Source organism: Oncorhynchus kisutch, linkage group LG28 (genome assembly GCF_002021735.2).
Source record: "Oncorhynchus kisutch isolate 150728-3 linkage group LG28, Okis_V2, whole genome shotgun sequence".
Taxonomy (NCBI): domain Eukaryota; kingdom Metazoa; phylum Chordata; class Actinopteri; order Salmoniformes; family Salmonidae; genus Oncorhynchus; species Oncorhynchus kisutch.
Genome location: NC_034201.2, coordinates 19,670,648 through 19,692,623, shown reverse-complemented (window position 1 = coordinate 19,692,623; position 21,976 = coordinate 19,670,648). Strand labels below are relative to the sequence as shown.

The window sequence follows — 21,976 nt, the reverse complement described above, 5'->3', positions numbered from 1 at the left end:
AGCTTGTCTACAGTTTTGTTTGTGTATCCCATCAGTTAGATATGTTTTTATAGGCAGTAATTTTTGTAGGCCTAATGGAAGCTTGTGTGCGCAGCACGTGTCTGTAGCGGGAGCGGTCGGATAGAAATTGAGTGAGAGACATGTAATGGAGGGAAAAGAATGTAGGGAGAAGAACTGTAATCACTTGACTAGGTTTTTTGTTGTGAGTTGATAATATAACAAATGGAAGGAACACATAACAAATGGAAGGAACACTAGAGTCAACATGAATTAACAGTTGTTTTAGGCACAAAATGTAACCTGCTACAAAGCAGATTCCAGATGCCTAAGCCTACTCTATGACTGTGGTATAACTTTATTGTCCCCTAACAGTCATTCCACGCAATAGGATTTCAAGGGAATTTTATGCCTGATTTAAATACCAAGAACATCTTTCTATTTGTCACATTCCTGCCTGACACTGTCACTGTGGGTCGCGACAGCTCATGATATCTCCACCCACCCACGCACACACGCAAACACACATTCAATGCCCTTAAGAAATTATTCATACCCCTTGACTTATTCCACATTTTGTTGTGTTACAGCCTGAATTCAAAATGGATTACAATGATTATTTTTCTCACCCATCTACACACATCCCATAATGACAAAGTGAAAACATGTTTTCTAAAAAATAAATACAGAAATATCTCATTTACATAACCATTTATACCCTGAGTCAAAACATGTTAGTATCACCTTTGGCAGCGATTAGAGTCTTTCTGGGTAAGTCTCTAAGAGCTTTGCACACCTCGATTGTACAATATTTGCATACTTTTCTTTTTTAATTTTGTTCAAGCTCTGTCAAGTTGGTTGTTGATCAGTTTAAAGTCTTGCCATAGATTATCAAGCCGATTTAAGTAAAAACTGTGTCACGCTCTGACCTTAGAGAGACGTTTTATTTCTCTATTTGGTTAGGTCAGGGTGTGATTTGGGTGGGCATTCTATGTTTTCTATTTCTTCGTTTTTGACCGAGTGAGGTTCCCAATCAGAGGCAGCTGTCTATCATTGTCTCTGATTGGGAATCATACTTAGGCAGTGGGTAATTATTTATTTTCTGGGTGTGTTTGTGTACGCCACGGTTGCGTCACGTTCGGTTTCTATTTACTTGTTTTTTTTGTGTGAAGGTTTCACTTTATAAAAAAAATGTGGAATTACATGCACGCTGCGCCTTGGCTCATCTATGACAGGTAGTTTGAAGACAGTGAACGTGATAAACTGTAACTAGGCCATTCAGGAGCATTCAATGTCATCTTATTAAGCAACTTCAGTGTATATATGGCCTTGTGCTTTAGGTTAAAAAAACTCCCTAGTCCTTGCCTATGACAAGCATACCCATAACATGATGCAGCCATCACCATGCTTGAAAATATGAAGAGTGGTACTCTGTGATGTGTTGTGTTGGATTTACCTCAAACATAATGCTTTGTATGTATTCAGGACATAAAGTAAATTTCTTTGTCAAGTTTTACATTAGTGCCTTTTGCAAACAGGATGCATGCTTTGGAATATTTGTATTCTGTACAGGCTTTCTTCTTTTCACGCTGTCAGTTAGGTTAGTATTGTGGAGTAACTACAATATTGTTAATCCATTGGGTGGCAGGTAGACTAGTGGTTAGAGCGTTTAGTGGTTAGAGCGTTGGGAATCCCTAAGCTGACAAGATAAAAATCTGTCATTCTACCCCTGAACAAGGCAGTTAACCCACTGTTCCCCTGTAGGCTGTCATTGTAAATAAGAAATTGTTCTTAACTTCTTGGTGACAGGGGGGCAGTATGGATGAATGCTTGGATGAATAAGGTGCCCAGAGTAAACTGCCTGCTACTCTGTCCCAGATGCTAATATATACATATTATTATTAGTATTGGATAGAAAAGACTCTGAAGTTTCTAAAACTGTTTGATTGATGTCTGTGTGAATAACAGAACTCATATGGCAGGCGAAAACTTGAGACAAATCCAACCAGGAAGAGGGAAATCTGAGGTTTGTAATTTCATTTAAGTGATTGCCTATCCAATATGCTGTGTCTATGGGGCCAGATTGCACTTCCCAAGGCTTCCAGCAGATGTCAACAGTTTTTAGAAAGTTGTTTGAGTCTTCTATTGTGGAAGGGTGTCAAATAAGAGCTGTTTGACACCAAAATGGAGGTATTTGGACATAAATATGGACGTAATCGAACAAAACAAACATTTCTTGTGGAAGTGGGAGTCCTGGGAGTGCATTCCGACGAAGATAAGCAAAGGTAAGTGAAGATTTATAATGCTATTTATGACTTTTGTTGACTCCACAATTTGGCGGGTAACTGTATGGCTTGCTTTTGTGGCTGAACGCTGTTCTCAGATGATTGAATATTGTGCTATTGCCGTAAAGCTTTTTGAAATCTGACACAGCAGTTGCATTAAGAACAAGTTTATCTTTAATTCTATGTAAAACATGTATCTTTCATACATATTTATGTTATTTGGCTCTCTGCAATTTCTCCGGATGTTTTGGAGGCATTTCTGAACATGGCGCCAATGTAAACTGAGGTTTTTCGATATAAATATAAACTTGATCGAACAAAACATACATGTATTGTGTAACATTGAGTCCTGGGAGTGTCATCTGATGAAGATCGTCAAAGGTTAGTAATTAATTTGATCTATATTTCTGCTTTTTGTGACACCTCTCTTTGGTTGGAAAATGGCTGAATGCTTTCTGTGACTAGTTGCTGACATAACATAATGATATGTTCTGCTTTCGCCAAAAAGCATTTTTGAAATCGGACACTGTGGTAGGATTAACGAGAAGTGTATCTTTAAAATGGTGTAAAATACTTGTATGGTTGAGGAATTTTAATTATGAGATTTCTGTTGTTTTGAATTTGGCACCCTGCAATTTCACTGGCTGTTGGCGAGGTGGGACGCTAGCGTCCCGAACGATCCCAGAGGGGTTAACTGACTTGCCATGTAAAATAAAAAAAATCGATCCTCAGTTTTCTCCTATCACAGCCCTTAATGAACTCTGTAACTGTTTTAAAGTCCCCATTGGCCTCATAGAGACATCTCTGAGCATTTTCCTTCCTCTCTGGCAACTGAGTTAGGGAGGACGTCTGTATCGGTGAAGTGACTAGGTGTATTGATACACCATCCAAAGTGTCATTAATAACTTCACCATGCTCAAAGGGATATTCAATGTCCGTTTTTTTTATTACCCATCTACCAATAGCTGACCTTCTTTGCGAGGCATTGGAAAACGTCCCTGGTCTTTGTGGTTGAATCTGTGTTTTCAATTCACTGCTCGACTGAGGGACCTTACAGATACTTGTATGTGTGGGGTACAGAGATGAGGTAGTCAGTCAAAAATCATGTTAAACACTGTTATTGTGTCCATGCAACGTATTATGTGAGTTGTTAAGTAAATGTTTAATCCTGAACTTATTTAGGCCATAACAAAGGGGTTGAATACTTACTGACTCAAGACATTTCACATTATATGGTATTGTGTGTATGCCAGTGACACAAAATGTAAATTCAATACATTTTAAATTCAGGCTTTAACACAACAAAATGTGGAAGAAGTCAAGGGGGTGTGAATACTTTCTGAAGGCACTGTAATTCTTCCATCTTCATTAAGCTGCATTCAGTCATGGCTGGGTTCTTTAATATTCCCCTGCATTAGCCATGTTCCTCAGTTAGCAGTAGTGACAACAGCAACAGACTCCCCTTGTCCCTTATTGGGACTCTCAGTGTTATCTCTGCTAACGTGATAATTTGTTTTCACAAAGCACTAATCAATACATTGCCAAACCTATTGATTCCACTCAGAGATGGGATAGCTAGCTATATGTTAGCATCTCTTTGCCTATGTCTCGCCCCATGTGTCATGCAGTGAGTATGCAAGCATACTGTATATAGAGACAAGAGTGATACCGGTGGATGCAGCAGCGCGGTTGCTACGCCATGTGGTTGCATACATACTGAATAGCATTAGCCTTTACCTGACATCCTATTTTAAAAGCAGAGAGAGGAGGTTGACCTGGTGCTTAACTTTCAGCAGAAGTGCTAAGCCTCTGCATGCTAATGGTTACCTACTGTGCTGCTGCACAGACCTGTTGGGTAGCCTCAGAGCACAGTCATCGGCATGAAGTCTGCTGCTGTTCCACCTTTCCCTATGCTTGGCCTAGCCAAAAACACAACATAAGACACTTCCTCTCCAGAAGAAAAAACATGAAATGTATCACTAATGTGAATGTGCAACATCAGCAGGTGAGAACTGAGGCCTTATTCTCTTGTGGGTTGAATGTGTGTCAGATGTGTTCATGGGGCCTGTGAGGGTTGAGGGGAGGTGAGGTTTCCTAGGAAAGGCCAGTAAGTGGAACAGTCTAAACCTTTTTGGGGTGTATGTAGGTCAGGCCTGGTCTCCTCATAACCACCAAGGTCAACGCTGCTAAATGGAACGGCAGGGGTCTTACACAGAGCGAGACAAGAGAGCAAGAGGGAGAGAGAGGGAGATGGACAGACCTGGCTGGGCTAAACCACATCCCTCTCTCCCTTTACCAAGTCGTTCCACCTAAAAAAGCACAAGAAAGAGAATTGACACCCACCACCTCAGATTGTTCTGAAACGGTTTCTGTAGTTAGAAACAGATAAGATAAGCATTCCTGCAACATTATTTTGTTGAAAGATCATTTCAACTGTGAAAAATGTAACTCATTGATTGCACCCAAATTGGCCATTTTAATTGATTAGATTTGTATAATATTAAATAAATATAATACCCAACATCCAAATTTAAACCAAATATCTTCTTAACAATGTTTAAGATCCAAATAAAATGGTCAAAGGTTTTCTGAGAAATTAACCATTGGAGTCGCTTGCATTGTCCCCCATAAATGAATGTGAAAGTACCAGGTTTTACCCACTAGATGCACTGTTCCCTCTATTGCCACACACGTATATGCTGGTCTGTTGTGTTTATTGAATGGATCACAACAAAATTCACAAAAAAAACATGAAAGAGTCTGAATAAAGAGATGAATGCGCACACAAACATAGAGAACTGATATTGTATACTGGCCATTGGGGTGGAATTGATTTGGGGTTTGGGAGGGTCCGTGCGTGGCATTTGACCATTTATTTGGATTCCTCACGTCTTAATCATTGACAAGAAGAGGTTTGGTCCAAATCGGATGTTGGCTACTTTATTTATTGAATATTATATGAATCCTATAAATTGTTTAATTTCTCAGAGTTCAAATTGTCTTTCAACAAGATAATGTTACTGGAATGCTTATCTTATCTGTTTTTAATTACAAAAACCATCTCAGAACAATCTGAGATGGTGGGTGTCATGGCTTGTTGAAATTAAATGGAATGACTCGGTGTGCCCGGTCTGTTCCATCTCTATACATGTAAACACAGTGACACAAGGACTGTTAGGCTGCTACAGATCTCTTGTGCTAGCTCTTGTGTGTGTGTGTGTGTGTGTGTGTGTGTGTGTGTGTGTGTGTGTGTGTGTGTGTGTGTGTGTGTATGTGTGTGTGTGTGTGTGTGTGTGTGTGTGTGTGTGTGTGTGTGTGTGTGTGTGTGTGTGTATGCGTGCACATGCCTGTCTGTGTACGTGTATACAAAGCATGTTACACAAGCTGTACATTGGCATCAGTTTGTTAGCTACTCTAGCGCTAGCCCCATTCCAGACATGTAAATACAGTTACACAAGCTGCTGTGTGTTTGTGCAACGCTAATGCTAAACCTTGACGGGAAACAAGGTTATACAAGCTAAGGGTTACTCATGGCCTGCGAACCTTACATGTAAACACTTCTATTAAAATGTCTTTCTGTCTGTCTGAAAAATACTTCGATTACATTCTGAAAATAACCCTGTATGTTACACACATCTGTTATAACTCAAGTATTACCTTAGGAAACACAGACGTTCCGCCAACTCTGTTTTGTTTTGAACTCTTCATAAAGCTTCCCTTATTCCATAAAAAAAGACTTCTAAATAAAAATCCAACCCTTGATCCAAAGTCCAATAACCTCAAACCATCGCCTGCATATGTGGAGGTAAAGAAAAGGGAAGAGGTAAAGAAAAGGGAAGAGGAGAAAGGAGGCAGAGAGAGAGAGAAAGAGAGACAAAATACTGAGAGTGAGAGATTCCTGCCTAGTGTATCATTACACACTTCATGGGAATCATGGAGTTTCATTGGGATGTGTTAATGTGGTGTTAACACAGCGATAAGGTTGATCCATTCACTAGGCAGAACATATATTAAATACATCGGGGGGGGGGGAGGAGACTATAATGACGATTAAAAATACTCTGAAAAGCAGTCAGCTCTATTAAAGAAAGACGGAGTATGGCAGGAGCAGGTACATTTTTATGAGTGGGACAGCTGCTGCTGCTGTAGCCGAGAAGAGGACTGACTCAAGGCAACTGCAATAACATGAATCCCCCCAGCCAGCTCATTGAGGACATGAATCACTTTAGTCACAGACTGACCTTCAAACTGACACATCCTGGGATCGGTGATCGAGAGTCGAGACGATGACTAATCCTGCCTGACCTGCCATTGGCTGCCATTACAATGAAGCATGCAGGCCCCTGGGCTCAGGGGGACTAGTGGGGCTGCTGTTTGTTTGCTCCAGCTCAGATCATGACAGGAGTCATCCGAGGGGTAGAAACTAGGGGAAGCCATGTATCTGCCTGGCTCTGACACATTGACCTCCAACCTGTTTGACCTTGGACTGGCGTGATTAGCCAATAGGACAACCCCTGCAGCTGCATGCTCTGCTTGCATGCTACAGTCAGTCACCCCCTGCCCCCTCTTAGTCACATAAGGACTGTTAATATTGGGAGGGGAGGTTGGGGTGAGGTTCGGTGAAGGATGTCACATGATTGGATCTCCTTCTGGAGAGTTACTTAAAAAGCCTCTTCAGCAATCAGGTCAAGGTCTTAATGCCAGAGGGAGAAAAAGAGAGAGAGAGGGGGAGGGGGGAGGGGGGAGAGAAAGAGAGGAGAGAGAGGAGGAGGAGCGCTACAGTACACTACTCCTCTGCATTCACATCTCCTGAAGAGGGAAGGAAGGAAGATCACTAATACACAGGCAGCAGTGGTTCTATTAACAATATTAATCTCTCTGCTTAGTGGACACTTTTATTCAAAGTCAGTTCCATGGTTATCAGTCTCACACATCTTTTTAAAATTTCTATGGCTGCTGGATATTTACTGGCCAAATCCAGGTTAATTGCCTTTACTCAAGGGCAGAGAACAGCAGAGTATGAGCCAGCAATCTTCTAGTCACCAGTCCATTCTCCCTAAGTAATAGGTCATAGCGCTCCCTACAGACATATTTTCTACTCTCTCAAATGGCCTCTCTTTCTCTCACGCTGCACAGGGCAGGCAGAAAGGCTTAGCCCTGGGTGTGTACCACACCTCTCTCCCTGTCTGTTTACCAAGGCAGCCCCCTCACCAGGATGCCCACAATGACATTAGTATTTTAACATTATTATCACTACTTTACTAATAAATGTAAAAGCCCAGATCAGAGGTAAAGCTCAGGATGAGGGGGGAGGGAACACGCCGGGGAAATTAAAGAATGCTATTCATCAGTGTGTGAGAAACTATGCAGTCCAAATATTGTAATGTCATATGAACTCTTGTCTGAAAAGCAATGGGCAACATGTTATATATGTCATTTATCAATTATCACTACAAAATGTGTAAAAACACATTTACTGGTTTGTAGTCAGTAGGTGAAGAAACATGTTTGGATCATTTCTTTAAACACCAAGAAACTGAAATTCTCCCTGTTTTTATATCATCGTACATGTATCTCTCAGTAGCATATCTGTGCGGTAGGCTATACTGTAGCTCTTCTCCTAAACCCCTCTCAAGTCACCACACTCAAAATAAATGTTCCGTTGTTTGAATGGCCCAAGTGCTGGGTTGCAGTCATTGGGCCACTTAGTTGGGTTGTTTTCTTTTTTTAAATCTAGGTTGGGTTCTTGATGCTGTGTTTTTGCAATATGATGCAGCGGGTCAGATAAGAAAACTGTAGGAGTGGCTTAGTAGGAGTGTGGCGTTCAGATAGTAATTTTTGGCCATCCATGAGAGTAAATGTCATTCCGGTTAATCTGTTCTGTTGTATTGTTATCATATATTAAGGTTAAACACTGACACTTTTGTAGCTTTAACCACACCTAGACTTCACCGAAGCACTAAGTAACATAATAAAAAAAATCCCAGTTTTGCATTGCATCTGCCGAAGTCGCATTTACGCATTTGTGGTGAAAGGTGGCAGAGCTAGAGCGGTGTTTGTTAGACCATGAGACAATCCGAAAATCGGTCTACTTACGAAAACATCTGTAGCATCAAAAGGGGAGACTCTCACGACCACGATGGTGTTCTCCGTTTTGCTCTACGACCCCCACAAGTGTCACGGGACTCGTCTGAAGATAACCAGTACCAGTTTAAAATAATGAATGGAAGTATGAAGGTAGTTTTGTGCCTACCCCAAACAGGGTTCAATATTTGTAAAAAAAGATATACAGTATATATTTCCTAAGCTTTCTTATATCTCCTAGATATAGAACAACCACTGCAAAACCTTGTTTCTTCTTATTTGCCATTTGCCATTTTTTGTTATTCAATGCGTTTCTCTGGTCTATTAGTAAAGGTCAAATTCAATATTTTATCAAATACTTTTTCAAATCTAATGTTTTATACCTAAAGGAGTCCTAAAATTCAAAATGAAATAGCTAAATTATCCATTGTATGGCCATCTTAAAACAATTCCACACTGTATGTCAGTTTAGACCCCCCCCCCTGCGCCCCCAACGACATAGACATTTAAGAATTAATGAGTCTTACACAAGTATATGAGATCTAAAAGAGCCTATGCATATCCCAATGTTGGGAGAGTTACCATTTGTTACAATATGTACATAATAATGTCATTCATTGTATATTAAATATGCAATGTGAAAGCAACGCCCCTAATAGGCCATGCCTCCTGAATAATAACCTCTGGATTACATTAAATAAGAGGAAGCATGAAAAATCAACCCAGCATGAAAGTGAATTTAAAAAAATCTGATGGTTAAATAACCCGCGTTTAGGTAATCCAAATAACCCAACATGGTTAAATAACCCGCGTTTAGGTCATTCAAATAACCCAACATGGTTAAATAACCCGCGTTTAGGTAATCCAAATAACCCAACATGGTTAAATAACCCGCATTTAGGTAATCCAAATAACCCAACATGGTTAAATAACCCGCGTTTAGGTAATCCAAATAACCCAACATGGTTAAATAACCCGCGTTTAGGTAATCCAAATAACCCAACATGGTTAAATAACCCGTGTTTAGGTAATCCAAATAACCCAACATGTTTAAATAACCCGCGTTTAGGTAATCCAAATAACCCAACATGGTTAAATAACCCACATTTAGGTAATCCAAATAACCCAACATGGTTAAATAACCCGCGTTTAGGTAATCCAAATAACCCAACATGGTTAAATAACCCGCGTTTAGGTCATCCAAATAACCCAACATGTTGGGTTATTCACACAACCCAAATGGCTGGCTCAAAATAACCAAGCGTGTGTTCTATCCAATATCTACCCAGCGCTAGGTGACCAAATAACCCAAATTGGGTTGTTTTTATCCCAGCATTTCTTTTGGTGCACTCTCCACAGCACAGCCACCCGCACAAGGTGCCCAGTTGCCTGGCAACAGCTCGCCTCATCACTAAAATCCCCAAATCTCCCAGAAGTTATACAATTACAGTTGGTGGTGTGGAGGTGTTGGGGAGTACAGTACATAATAGGGATCGGGTTATTGTTTCTACAGCACTAAAAAGGATAAAGGATGTGTGTCTAAAATAAGCAGTGAGTGAGTGAGTGACTGATTGAATGGGGAAATCCCAGCTAGCAGATCCTGCTACCACAAACAGACACACAGTCACTGTGATGTCATCAGGATCCTGCTCCATTTGTATTTGGCCCAAGCTCTGTTTTTCCACTCCCTTGGAAAGCCATATGACTCAGATTTCAGTCTGCCCATAGATTAAGACAACAGGGTGTGAGTCTGTGTACGTGTGAGCGTGTGTTGACATGAACGATAATCAAAATATTGACCGCCACACTGTGCACTATGAACTCTCTGGTCGGTGCTCCTGGTCTTGGAGTATTACAGCTATCTACTCTAAGGCCAATGTTTTACACAATAAACATTTTCCCGAACGTGCCCCTTCTTGAGGTAAATAAATCTCCCAGTCACAATCCCACAGCACCTACTGTCTTCCTGTGCAATATATCCATCATTTATTCATACATTCTAAAAATTCCTCTTTAGCTAATTGACTGGGAAAGTTTCTTTCAAACAAAAGCTTTTAAAAGAGAAAGATATAATTATGTTGCTGGGATCTCTCTGTCCCCTCCTTGTCCAGGGGGCCAGTCTGGGGGCCTGGGGGACGTGTGCTACTCTGTGCTACTCTATGTAGTGTCAGGGAGTCACATACACCCATGTTTAAAGTAGAGGTGAGCTGGGTAGGCAGGCAGGCAGCGTTACGTAAAGCCTCCCTCTGCACAGGCTTTTTGCAGCAGACGCTGTGTCCTTGCTTGGGCTGCTTCAAGGTTCCCATAAGGACAGGCCGTTAAGAAGTTGGGAAGGACAGGGCCCCTGTAATATGATGGCTGAGAGGGAGCGCTGTGATGAGACTGTGCCTGCCTTGGAATTTGAATTCTCCGATAGACAGGCTCATGCATCAATCCCTCAGCTTACAAAGACAAACCACTAACCTTCACCAGGCCGGGGACTCGTCAGGAATGAGTGGCATTTTCACTTAGCCTGGACGGCTTCTTTCTCCCCCAGATCTAAGCTCTGCTCTGCTCTCAGTCCCTCCACATAACCTGGTTAAAATAAGACACAGTTAAGTAACACTCCCCAGTCCGCAAATATCCTCTGGCGTTTCTGACATCATAATCGGACTTTAACCTTTAACTCCTAGCTGTGCTCTTCAGGACTGACCCTGATGACCAGGACACAAGACAAAAACAGTTAGCCTAATGCATTAGCAGCTAACTAACTAGTAACTACACAAGACTAAGTAGCTAACTAGAAGACTTTGGGATAGTCATTATCAAATTCTGTAATTATCAAATGGTGTTATATTGTAGGTCATACTGTAAGTTGTTGAACAGTGTGGCTTTGCTTACAATAACATTATCTTTCCTTTCTGAAGGCCATTTATTGGTCTCCTATTTTCATCCTCTTATTGTGATTTCAAACTGATTGGACACACACCAGTAGCCTATTTGTTGTATCTACTTTGTAAAGCAATGTGAGTCATGTTTTGATGTATAGTAGCCTATAACTACTTCAGTTAGAAACAATGTATTCTACTGTATTCGTGAGTGTATTTTCCTGTTTTATCTACAGTGCACCCACACACTACCATGCCAGTGGCATTAGCCTGCCCAACTGGCAGTGCTGCAATAGCCACACACACAGTAGGAGAAGCCATCTGCAGCACCTCCACAGCCTGAGGCCATCATCTCAACTTCAGGAGCAGGGAGGGAAAGTCAACTCTGCTCTGCTCCTCTGTTGTGACCACCCCGACCAACCCAAGGAGACAGTCAGGTCTACTCACATCAGCCTGTAGGTTTGGGCTTCTTCAGACTACAACAAAACATGGCCTTTATATCCAAATATCATCAGTAGTAAGGAAAGACAGACCAATGGCCACGCACATTATGTTTGGCCTGTGTATGTAACAGTACAAGGTAACTGTGTTCTTCTCTCTTGTTGCCCCTGCATTTGATCGTCACAGTTAGGTTCCACAGCTGTTGTTTCTGAAATTGGGTGCCATGCTTTCATGTGGGTGACATGCTTAATTTATCTGACCTGCATCTCTCCCCTGTCTCCATGGATCACTTTGGGAGTAATTTCAGCAAAGTATAAATCATTTACAGCAATTGCAAACGGTAAGAATCAATGTGTGTGGATAATTGAGCGGCCCTGTCAGTGCTCCAAGGCCAGGGTGCAGGAGGGTTGAGGTGGGGAGGGGAGTAAGGTGGGAGGGGGGGATGGGGAGGTGAGGTGGGAGAGGAAGAGTTATCCAACAGATGAGCCAGACAGCCAGCGGCAGTCAGTATCTCAGAGAGCTGCCTGCCTGATCCAGCCTCCCTCCATTTCGTCATTCCACCCTGCCTGCCTCCAGGAGCCACAGCAATAAAAAAGCATTTAGCTGCTCCTGCCATATCATCAAAATGAGTCCCATTGACTTTGGTTCCATCCCCCCCTTCCACACCACTCCCGGATTGGAGTAGATAGCCTAGGAGAGTTGGTGTGATGAGTTGAAAGCATGACCGACATGACATTGTATTTCTACATCACTAATTCAACATCTAGGCCTATTGTTAGCAGGGATTGGAACCAGTTCTGGGAACAGAACCAAAAACCGGAAAATAAAAACATTTTTAGAGGAACAGAATCAGAACCAGAAGTGAACGTGATCTATACTATTCCGGAACAGAGCCATCATTTTAAAAGCATGGGGACCGGTTAATAATGTTATTTTACATTCCAGACTTCCAGTCCCACAAAAAATGCAACAAAGCGCCTATGCAAAGCCCTCACTCTGTCACTCAGAAACGTATTCCAGTGTCTGCCTGCCAGATTAAAATCTTTGCCTGTGCGTGTGTAGGGTACCTGCCCCTCCCCCTCCGAAGCATAGGCTACTCTAGCCTATTGACGTTACAAGCGTGATCCAGAAATTAGGAAAAGAGATTTTACATTTTTATAACCTTTATTTAACTAGGCAAGTCAGTTCAGAACAAATTCTTATTTGCAATGACGGCCTACCCTGAACAAACCCTCCCCTTACCCGGACGGCGCTGGGCCAATTGTGCGCCACCCTATGGAACTCCTGATCATGGCCGGTTGTGATACAGCCCGGGATCAAACCAGGGTCTGTAGTGACACCTCTAGCACTGAGATGCAGTGCCTTAGACCGCTGCGCCACTTGGGAGAGAAGAATGGAATCACTTTTTCAATGCTATTTAAGGATACTATAGTTATCATGTTTCACATTGGATTTATTAACTACAAAAAGGTAAGATGTGTTTTTAAATCTGGTGTCACTCTTCATACACAAGCTTGTTAGTTAGTTAGCTAGCTCTGGGCCAACGTTAAGCCAACTCTCAGAAGTTCAAAGACATCGAAGGTTCCTCCATAGAGGTTGTTCCTTCGTACGTAGGTATAATTCTGAGGGCCTAATTCAGATAATGCATGTCATAACAAGATGCCCAGCACTTCAAGCCAAGACTCCTCCTCCACCCTCTCTTCCACCCACAACATGTCCCTATAGTTGTCTGTCCATCGTGCATGTAAACAACTATAGCTTGCCCGCTCCACAGCAAGCTGCTCTATCCGCACTGATTGCTGGAGTAATTTAATGTTGAGATAAATGTAAAAAGAAAAGAATCTGAGGCTTAACCTTTTACGGCTGTGGGCTAAATCAGGGACACACAGAGTGTTTCTTGCTCGTCCTAAACAAATCTACTTTGAAATAAAAGTATACACCTCACACACATGGTTATGGGCTTTAAAAAAAGAATACACCTGTACCACATCAGATATAGAGATGAAATGTTTTACATTTTGAGTTTGCATCCCAATATTACACTTTATATCCATTTTACTGGCTGCTCAGGAGGGAAAGGGGAAGTCAGATCTGTGGAAGACATTTGACTTAGTTAAAGAAACTACTGGACCTCAAGAAAATGGAGAGTATAGGAGCAAGCTTTGCGTGAGAATTATGTGTGCCAAACAGTTGCTGTTAGATTACAATATTATATATTTTTCAGACCATTTGGAACAGTGTAAACAACACTAAATAAATAAGTGTACCAGAGAGTCTGTCCTAACTAAAAACAAAAGATATACACAGTACCAGTCAAAAGTTTGGACACACCTACTCATTCAAGGGTATTTCTTAATATTTATTATTTTCTACATTGAAGAATAGTATCGAAGACATCAAAACTTTTAAATAACACAAATCATGTAATAACCAAAAAAGTGTTAAACTAATCTAAATATATTTTATATTTGAGATTCTTAAAAGTAGCCACCCTTTGCCTTGATGACAGCTTTACACACTCTTGGCATTCTCTCAACCAGCTTCATGAGGTAGTCACCTGGAATTATTTCATTTAACAGGTGTGCCTTATTTAAAGATAATTTGTGGAATTTCTTTCCTTCTTAATGTATTTGAGCCAATCAGTTGTGTTGTGACAAGGTAGGGTTGTTATACAGCCCTATTTGGTAAAATACCAAGTCCATACTATGGCAAGAACAGCTCAAATAAGCAAAGAGAAACGACAGGCCATCATTACTTTAAGACATGAAGGTCAGTCAATCCGGAAAATATCAGAAATTGCAGCCCAAATAAATTCTTCACAGAGTTCAAGTAACAGACACATCTCAACATTAACTGTTCATAGGAGACTGCATGAATCAGGCCTTCATATTCTAATTGCTGCAATTAAACCACTACTAGAGGACACCAATAATAAGAAGAGACTTGTCGTGTCTTTGTGAGACACAGAGTAGGTGAACTGATGATCTCCACATGTGTGGTTCCCACCGTGAAGCATGGAGGAGGAGGTGTGATGGTGTGCAGGTGCTTTGCTGGTGACACTGTCTGTTATTTATTTAGAATTCAAGGCACACTTTAACAGCATGGCTACCACAGCATTCTACAGCGATACGCCCTCCCATCTGGTTGGCACTTTGTGGGAATGCCATTTGTTTTTCAACAGGACCATGACCCAACACACCTCCAGGCTGTATAAGGGCTATTTGACCATAAGGAGAGTGATGGAGTGCTGCATCAGTAGACCTGGCCTCCACAATCACCCGACCTCAACCCAACTGAGATGGTTTGGGATAAGTTGGACCGCAGACTGAAGGAAAAGCAGCCAACAAGGGCTCAGCATATGTGGTAACTCTTTCAAGACTGTTGGGAAAGCATTCCAGGTGAAGCTGGTTGAGAGAATGACAAGCGTGTGTGAAGCTGTCATCAAGGCAAAGGGTGGCTACTTTGAAGAATTAAAATCTAAAATATATTTTTATTTGTTTAACACGTTTTTGTTTACTACATGATTCTATATGTGTTATTTCATGTTGATGTCTTCACTTTTATTCTACAATGTAGAAAATAGTAAAGAATAAAGAAAAACCCTTGAATGAGTCGGTGTGTCCAAACTTTTGACTGGTACTGAATAAAGCCTTTATTACAGAAGACTAAAAACTGTTGCATGCTTTTGAATTGCGATTGATTTATTGTTTCGGATAATTATCCAAAGCTCCCTTTGTAATTTAATTTTAAAACTAAAATGATTGATTGAATTTAAATCATGAATGACTCATAATGCTGTGTGATGACATGAATGAATGATTGATACATTAGCCTATAGAAGTATTGAAATAAAGGGCTAAGCAATGAAAATTACACTTATTGATGACGATCATAATAATCATTTTTATAATGACAATAAGAAGCAGATCAAGAAAAAGGAGGGTATAAGAGCATGAGCTACGTGCATATTATGATGACCTCCCTCTGCTCTGGCTTCATCCCCTCTGTACTGGAGTAACCTACCCAGACAAGACGCTCATCACGTTATACCATAACCTTAGCAGCACCTTTAACCATCTCACTATCCAGCCAGGCTACTGGTGTGTGACAAACAGATGCTGTTAGATTATAATATTCTTTTTCTGCCTGATTGGAACAGTGAAAACAACACTAAATCAATTATAAGCAATACCAGTCTGTTTTAATGAAATACAATTGTAAAACCTTTATTTCAGCATAGCAAAGATTATAAACAGGCGAATCTGGGAAATTGCTTTATCTGACATTTTGCCGTTGCATGAGGCTTGGTGCTCACGGAATCAGTAGGCTATTAAACAATCACTCAAACAGGCAACATAAGCAAGACATGTCTTATTTCTGTAGATTTTTATGGATGATTTATAAAGCCAGGCATATTTAAGAGTTAGGCTATTAATTATAGACCTAATTAAGTTGGGATTTTCTCTCTCCTCAATTTTCTTAGACAATAAGGCAAGGGCTGTTTCCTCTTCTCGGTTGCTGCTGCATCCACCGCATTGTTCTCAACCCCAATATGCTGGTTAACTTTCCTATTATGCACATAGCAACATAGGGATAGGCGCCAATTTTCCACGCATTGAAGATTATGTTTCAGAACCATGGACAGCGACCATTTCCAACGCGGGGAAAAACGCATTTGTTATAAAATATGAGATTTATTTGTGTTGCACCATTATTTTTTACATATTATAACCATATACAATTTCAGTATCACGTCTTAAGAGTGATGGACTGTGCCATCCCTGTGGCCTCTGCAATGGATTAGTCCACTGAGACAGGGATGAATCAAACAGGTGTCTCGTGCACCATGAAAAAACAAATTTGCGACTGCTCGACATAAGAAATCTCGGTCAACCAACAGCCTATCAACCAAACAATCAACCAGTCGACAAAATTGGGTTAGCCCTAATTTTAATACATACACTACCGAAAAGATAGTGCATTAATTGCAAAAACTGTAACAACACTGTAACATCCATTTTCGGGGGAAGACAGAACCTTGATCTGCTAGACCAGGGTCCAGAGTCCAGTCTTGTGAGCATTCAGCAGACGTAACATCATTTGCATAGTTCTAATTTAAATATCCTCTGATTCTGTGGTGGGATACTGCACATCAATCATCATCATAGACAACAACCCACGGTTACAGCAAAACAAATTGTGTAGAGTACAGTACACTAGCTCAGTGTAGGAGGAATATGGCTGGCATGTGCACCAGATTAGCCTATTCAAGAGCAAGAACATGTTAAATGTGGAGGTTTTAGTTATCTATGGCTCCAGTACAGAGGACTCTACGCAGCTACCGTTGAACATCCTGTACAAGATCAGGTCAAATAATTAAGTAGCTGAAACAATCCACAAAGGGAGGGCTAAAAGCCAGACCCCCAGACAGGCTGAGTATTTAAACTTTTCAAGTCAGCCAAGTTCACTTCAACAACGCTCAGGCCTATATTTGACTAATCCACCCAAGTCTGCTGTAAAAGTAGGCCTAGTACACAATTTAATGTGTTGATGTGTTCCAAATGATGAAAAGTAAACAGGTTTGTTGTTGGGAGGGAAGTTTTGCCAGGGTGGCTAAGCACACCTGAAATAACAGTGAGGTCATGTTCTCTCTCCCCTGTGACTCCGCTGGCCAACCTTCAACCCCTGACTTTTTGCCTCTCCACCGATCCCATGGTCAAATAGCTTCTGCAGAGTCCCCAAAAATCGAATGTTCCGGTTTTCAGGGGAAATGGAAAGAGAGCCTGTGACAGGACTTCCGCATTTGGGAGTTAACAAGGCGGCACTACATATTAACTCCTCCTCCACATTTACTGGATTGGCTGAAGAGTGCAGAAGAGAATGTTCCCTGACATTTTTTTTCTAATCAAGACAAGTATGTGGGGGATCTAGTTTAAGGCGTTTCTTTCATGCCTGCAACATTAGGTTAATGGTCAAATGCAGCTAGAGGACATCTGGTGATGACTACTTCAAACAGTGGAATAGTTCAAATCCATTCCGCCTGTCAATTGTCAGTAGCCTACTACTGAGATATTGAATTAAACCATAGCAAACTAAAGAATATATAAGATGTAGATAACTCAATAATAATAATAACAATAATAATGCAGTAGTAATACAATGTCACCAGTACGTTCTGTGTAGAAATCCACAAGGCTAATTTACAATCTGTTTTAATGAACTGAATATTGAAAACTCAAAAAATGAAGTGACTAAACTTAGCTACGTAGGCCTACATTATTCCAGACACTGTGCCAATGATGAATGAACATTTGAGGCATGCAATGCCAGACATTTTGTCACCTTTGACAAGGAACAAGAAAGCACAACAGATTAATTGAAAATCATCCGCATCCAGTTTTAACTATGAAGCATTATAATGCATTTATAATGTTAAACTACACCAAACAAAACTCTGAAATTATGACTAATTTGGCTACAATGGAGCAGCCTACGAAAGAGCCAAATTGATGTTGACAGTCATAATATCAATACAGGGCCTATTTACTAATGCTCATAGAAATCATATTCATTATCTGTATTAGTAGGCAGTGGCTATGCGCCTTTTACTTAGTACTATTCCTATGCAGCATTTTAATGCAGGTTAAACTGAACATATGTATTTGTGGCCTATCATTTTGTAGGCTATAATTTTTACACGTAGGCTAGACTACAGCGAGGACAGTGCAACAATTGTAACAACAAACACTATAACAACAAATTAACAGTGTCACAACAATGAATGGACAATGTAACAATGTGAGAAAAATACGGAATAACAAAGTAGCCAGCACGAACAAGATACATGATTCGTATTGAGTCATTAGATTTAGGCGACATAACATTGGCGCTTTCTATGGCAAATAGCTATTACATGTCTACATGCGGTAATGCGTTTTTATAAGGTCGACAAGGAAATAATCTCAAACTGGCTATAATGTAACCCCGATGCCATTTAACAAAATGGAAACGACATTACCACAGCACTGGCTGGTTTATTACGACTTCTTTACGCAGCGTTTTCACACCGCTATGAGCCCAGAGACTAAGGCTCGAGACACAAACATCATTCAATCCTCAAAAACATGCTGTAAACATGTTAAATCCATGACACACACCCCGTGTGTGCCCTCGCGGATTTTTACAGTCGTTCATTTCACAGCCTATTCTGTACATTTAGCTCGGCACGTACCTGCTTGGGTTTGTCTACCCCTCTAGCTGACAGTGGACCCCACTCAAGCGAAAAGGTGCATTATCATTCGAAAGGAGGAAATCCTTCGGATAGTCTCGGTGAAAAGGTCGGATTTCTCGAACGCGGGTTAATTATGAAAAATTGATGATTTATTCCAAAATGCCTCGGGTTTTGATCGAAGTGATCAGGCTCTGCGACCTGTAGTCGAATCTGACGGAATTGCTTATTCTCGGAATCCCCTTGCGCTCGAGCACTCAGCAGAGGCGACACTCCTCCTCTCTGCCACTGACACCCGCCTTAAAGGAGCCGTTTAAAGGAGCAGTGGCATTATCAACCTATCCCTGCCCCTTTCCAAATGTATCGTTAGACTTCGTGAAAACGTTTGCGGTTTATTGTGTTTAAAAGTAATATACAATCAGTTTTATAGCCTATGGTTTATAGACACTTAAATAATGTGTTTATTAATGTTGTATACATAATTATGAAATTATTTACTGTCAAACTCTTTGCGACCTCTGAAAGACAGCAAGGATGAGATACAGTGAAATAGAATGAAAATGTAACAATCAGCAACAACAAAAAATAGCACAATCAGGTTTTTATATTAATGGTTGAATTACATTAGACTGATAGTCTGGGCAGTTTAGTACAGTATGTTGTACATTTCCACGATTACTTAGGCGTAGCTCTTTTTTTCTGTGACATAATCTCTGTGGTATCTACTATGATGGCCCACAGACAGTCTTCTATCTCATTTGGCCTTGAACAAAATGTCTCAGAGGACCTGGGGAACATCTCTGTTTTCTGTAATGAATAAAAACACAACATAACCTACTTCTCTTCTGCACAGCCCTTCTTCCAGAGAAACTCTTTTTATTTTTAGACTGGGGGCCTGGAGGGTGAGAGTGTGGGTGTGTAGGGGGGCAATGCAGTTCTCCCACCACACTGATTTTCACTATTTTTTATATTCCATGTTATTGGTTAGACAGATTTTCAACAGGACACATACATACACGCACACAGGTGCACACACACACACACACACACACACACACACACAGCATTTAGGTTAACCAATGGATAATGTGCCTCATAACTGAATGTAACCTCGCCATAATGGTTAAACAGTCATTTAATTCAATGTCAGTTTAATAAACAGAACTGACACTCAACTTGTCACTGAGATAAATTGTATAGCACTTTACAAGGTCATTGTTCACGGCATGTCTTACCTTTAATTAGCATTTTACAGTGTAACTGAGGTTAATGTAGGACTCAGAGACGAAAGTTCAATCCAAATTGGCACTCATATCAACCTTGTATTGTCTAAATGGATGGCTTTTTATTGTCACTGTCTGACTAGATACTACACATGAAAACAGGCTTAACTTTGATATCCTTTGTGCTATTTATTTTGTCTAACGAAATGTGCACCATACATCTAGAATGTTCTTCTTGACCACTGAGATGTCAGCCTTTAGGTTCGGGGGAGCAAACGGCCTCAGCAATTTACGTTATCTACCCTCGTAACCTCTGAACTTAAATGACCTTTCATCTTTGAACTTTGACCTCAAATGCCACATGAATGGAGATACAATATCCTCCCTTTATTCCTTCCCCCACCAGAACTCCCCTGATCTCTGCCCCCAAGCTTTTCACAGAAATGTGGTTCACAGAACTTCCACCTTTGACCCTAAGGGAAGGACAGCCTGTGGCTGTTTTTGTGGCTGTATTAAGAAGTCTGCATGTAACACAGTAATCCTGAAAAGGATCACACACACACAAAACAAAGTCTCTGGTAACAGACACAATGCTTTGTGTGTTACATTCTACAGTGGAAGTGGTAAGGGTAAAGTCTGTCAGGGCAGCCATGAGGATAACTGTGAAGTTAGTAGAAGTGTGGCGATTCTGACGAACAACAAAAGACAGAAAAGAGGAGAACGCATGGCGCATTTAAGAGGGCTGGTTAACAAGGTGTTTAAGGGCCTTCTGTAAATGCTGATGTTTTACTGGACACACTAGTTAAAATGTTGTTAACACCCAAGATTACTTACTCTGTCATGCAGAATAACCAAAAGTAGTAGGTTTGGATGTTGTATCATGAGACATTACCAAAATAACCGTGGTACCAAAGAAAGCAATACAAGAATGCTGAATAGCCGGTGTGATGCTGAACAATAAAATATTAATACAAAATGAAATTTAAAAAAAATTGAAATGTGAAAATCACATAAAGATAATTGGAATCCTCACATAGAATTGTGTCAGTCTTTCTCTAATTAACAAACTGCCTGCTCATCAATTAATTAAAACTTGAAGAAAGTAGCCAACCTACCAATGTCAAAAAGACAAATTGCTAAAGAAAATTAACTAGCCTGGTTATTTTCCAAGTCTAAACTGTGGAATTTCTCATCCATAAAATACTTGAAAATAGCCATTCAACTGTGATTCACCTTATACATGAGCAAGGGTTCAGTGAGCAGTTACTGGGGCAGATTATTATCAGAATTGTATTTTCTTTCATCCAGGAATTAAATAATCCAATCAACCCCCCAGTCCCTCAAATGTTTTTTATGCAATTTCATTCCAGCTGAACATTTCAATGAAAAGACAAAATGAAAAGACAAAATGAAAAGACAAAATGAGACTAGAATGATATGAATCCCAGTGCAAAGTTCTATGGTGCTCCACGGCTGTTCTCCTGGACCCAGTAGTGCAAATAGAAGAGAGTTTAGATTCAGACGCCTGATTGTCTCTGAGGGAGAGAGCCAGAGTGTCAGCAGACATTAACCCATGACCTTTAACCTCTACTCCCCAATTTCATCCAGAACGTCTCCTATGGTTTGGAGTGGAGGGAGGGGCTTTGGAAGGGCAGGCAGGTGCGAACTGGGATAGGAGCAGGACTGTTGGAAGTCACACTATACTGTAACCTTTGGACTCAAATGAGCAAATAATGGTTGTTAGGGTCTCATGTATAGAAATAGAATGGATAGAGCTGTACTTTAACCTTTGTACCTGAGTTAGCAAAAGCCTAGGTATGGAAATATAATATATTGAGGTACTGTTTAAAC

At 40.7% G+C, this 21,976-nt stretch overlaps 1 protein-coding gene across 2 annotated transcripts in view; it reads right to left on the bottom strand.

Annotated features, from left to right (window-relative positions):
- LOC109872621 (nuclear receptor-interacting protein 1-like) overlaps positions 1–19,167 on the bottom strand; it is a 59,858-nt gene extending 40,691 nt beyond the window's left edge. The window contains exons 1-2 of one of the 2 annotated variants that reach the window (XM_020463922.2): positions 18,906–19,167; positions 10,830–10,940 (exon numbers count right to left, since the gene is read on the bottom strand). The gene's annotated coding sequence lies outside the window, so the exon portion shown is untranslated. The remainder of the gene's footprint in view (positions 1–10,829; positions 10,941–18,905) is intronic. The other variant, XM_020463923.2, reaches the window with a different exon arrangement.
- Between the last annotated feature and the right edge of the window lie 2,809 nt (positions 19,168–21,976).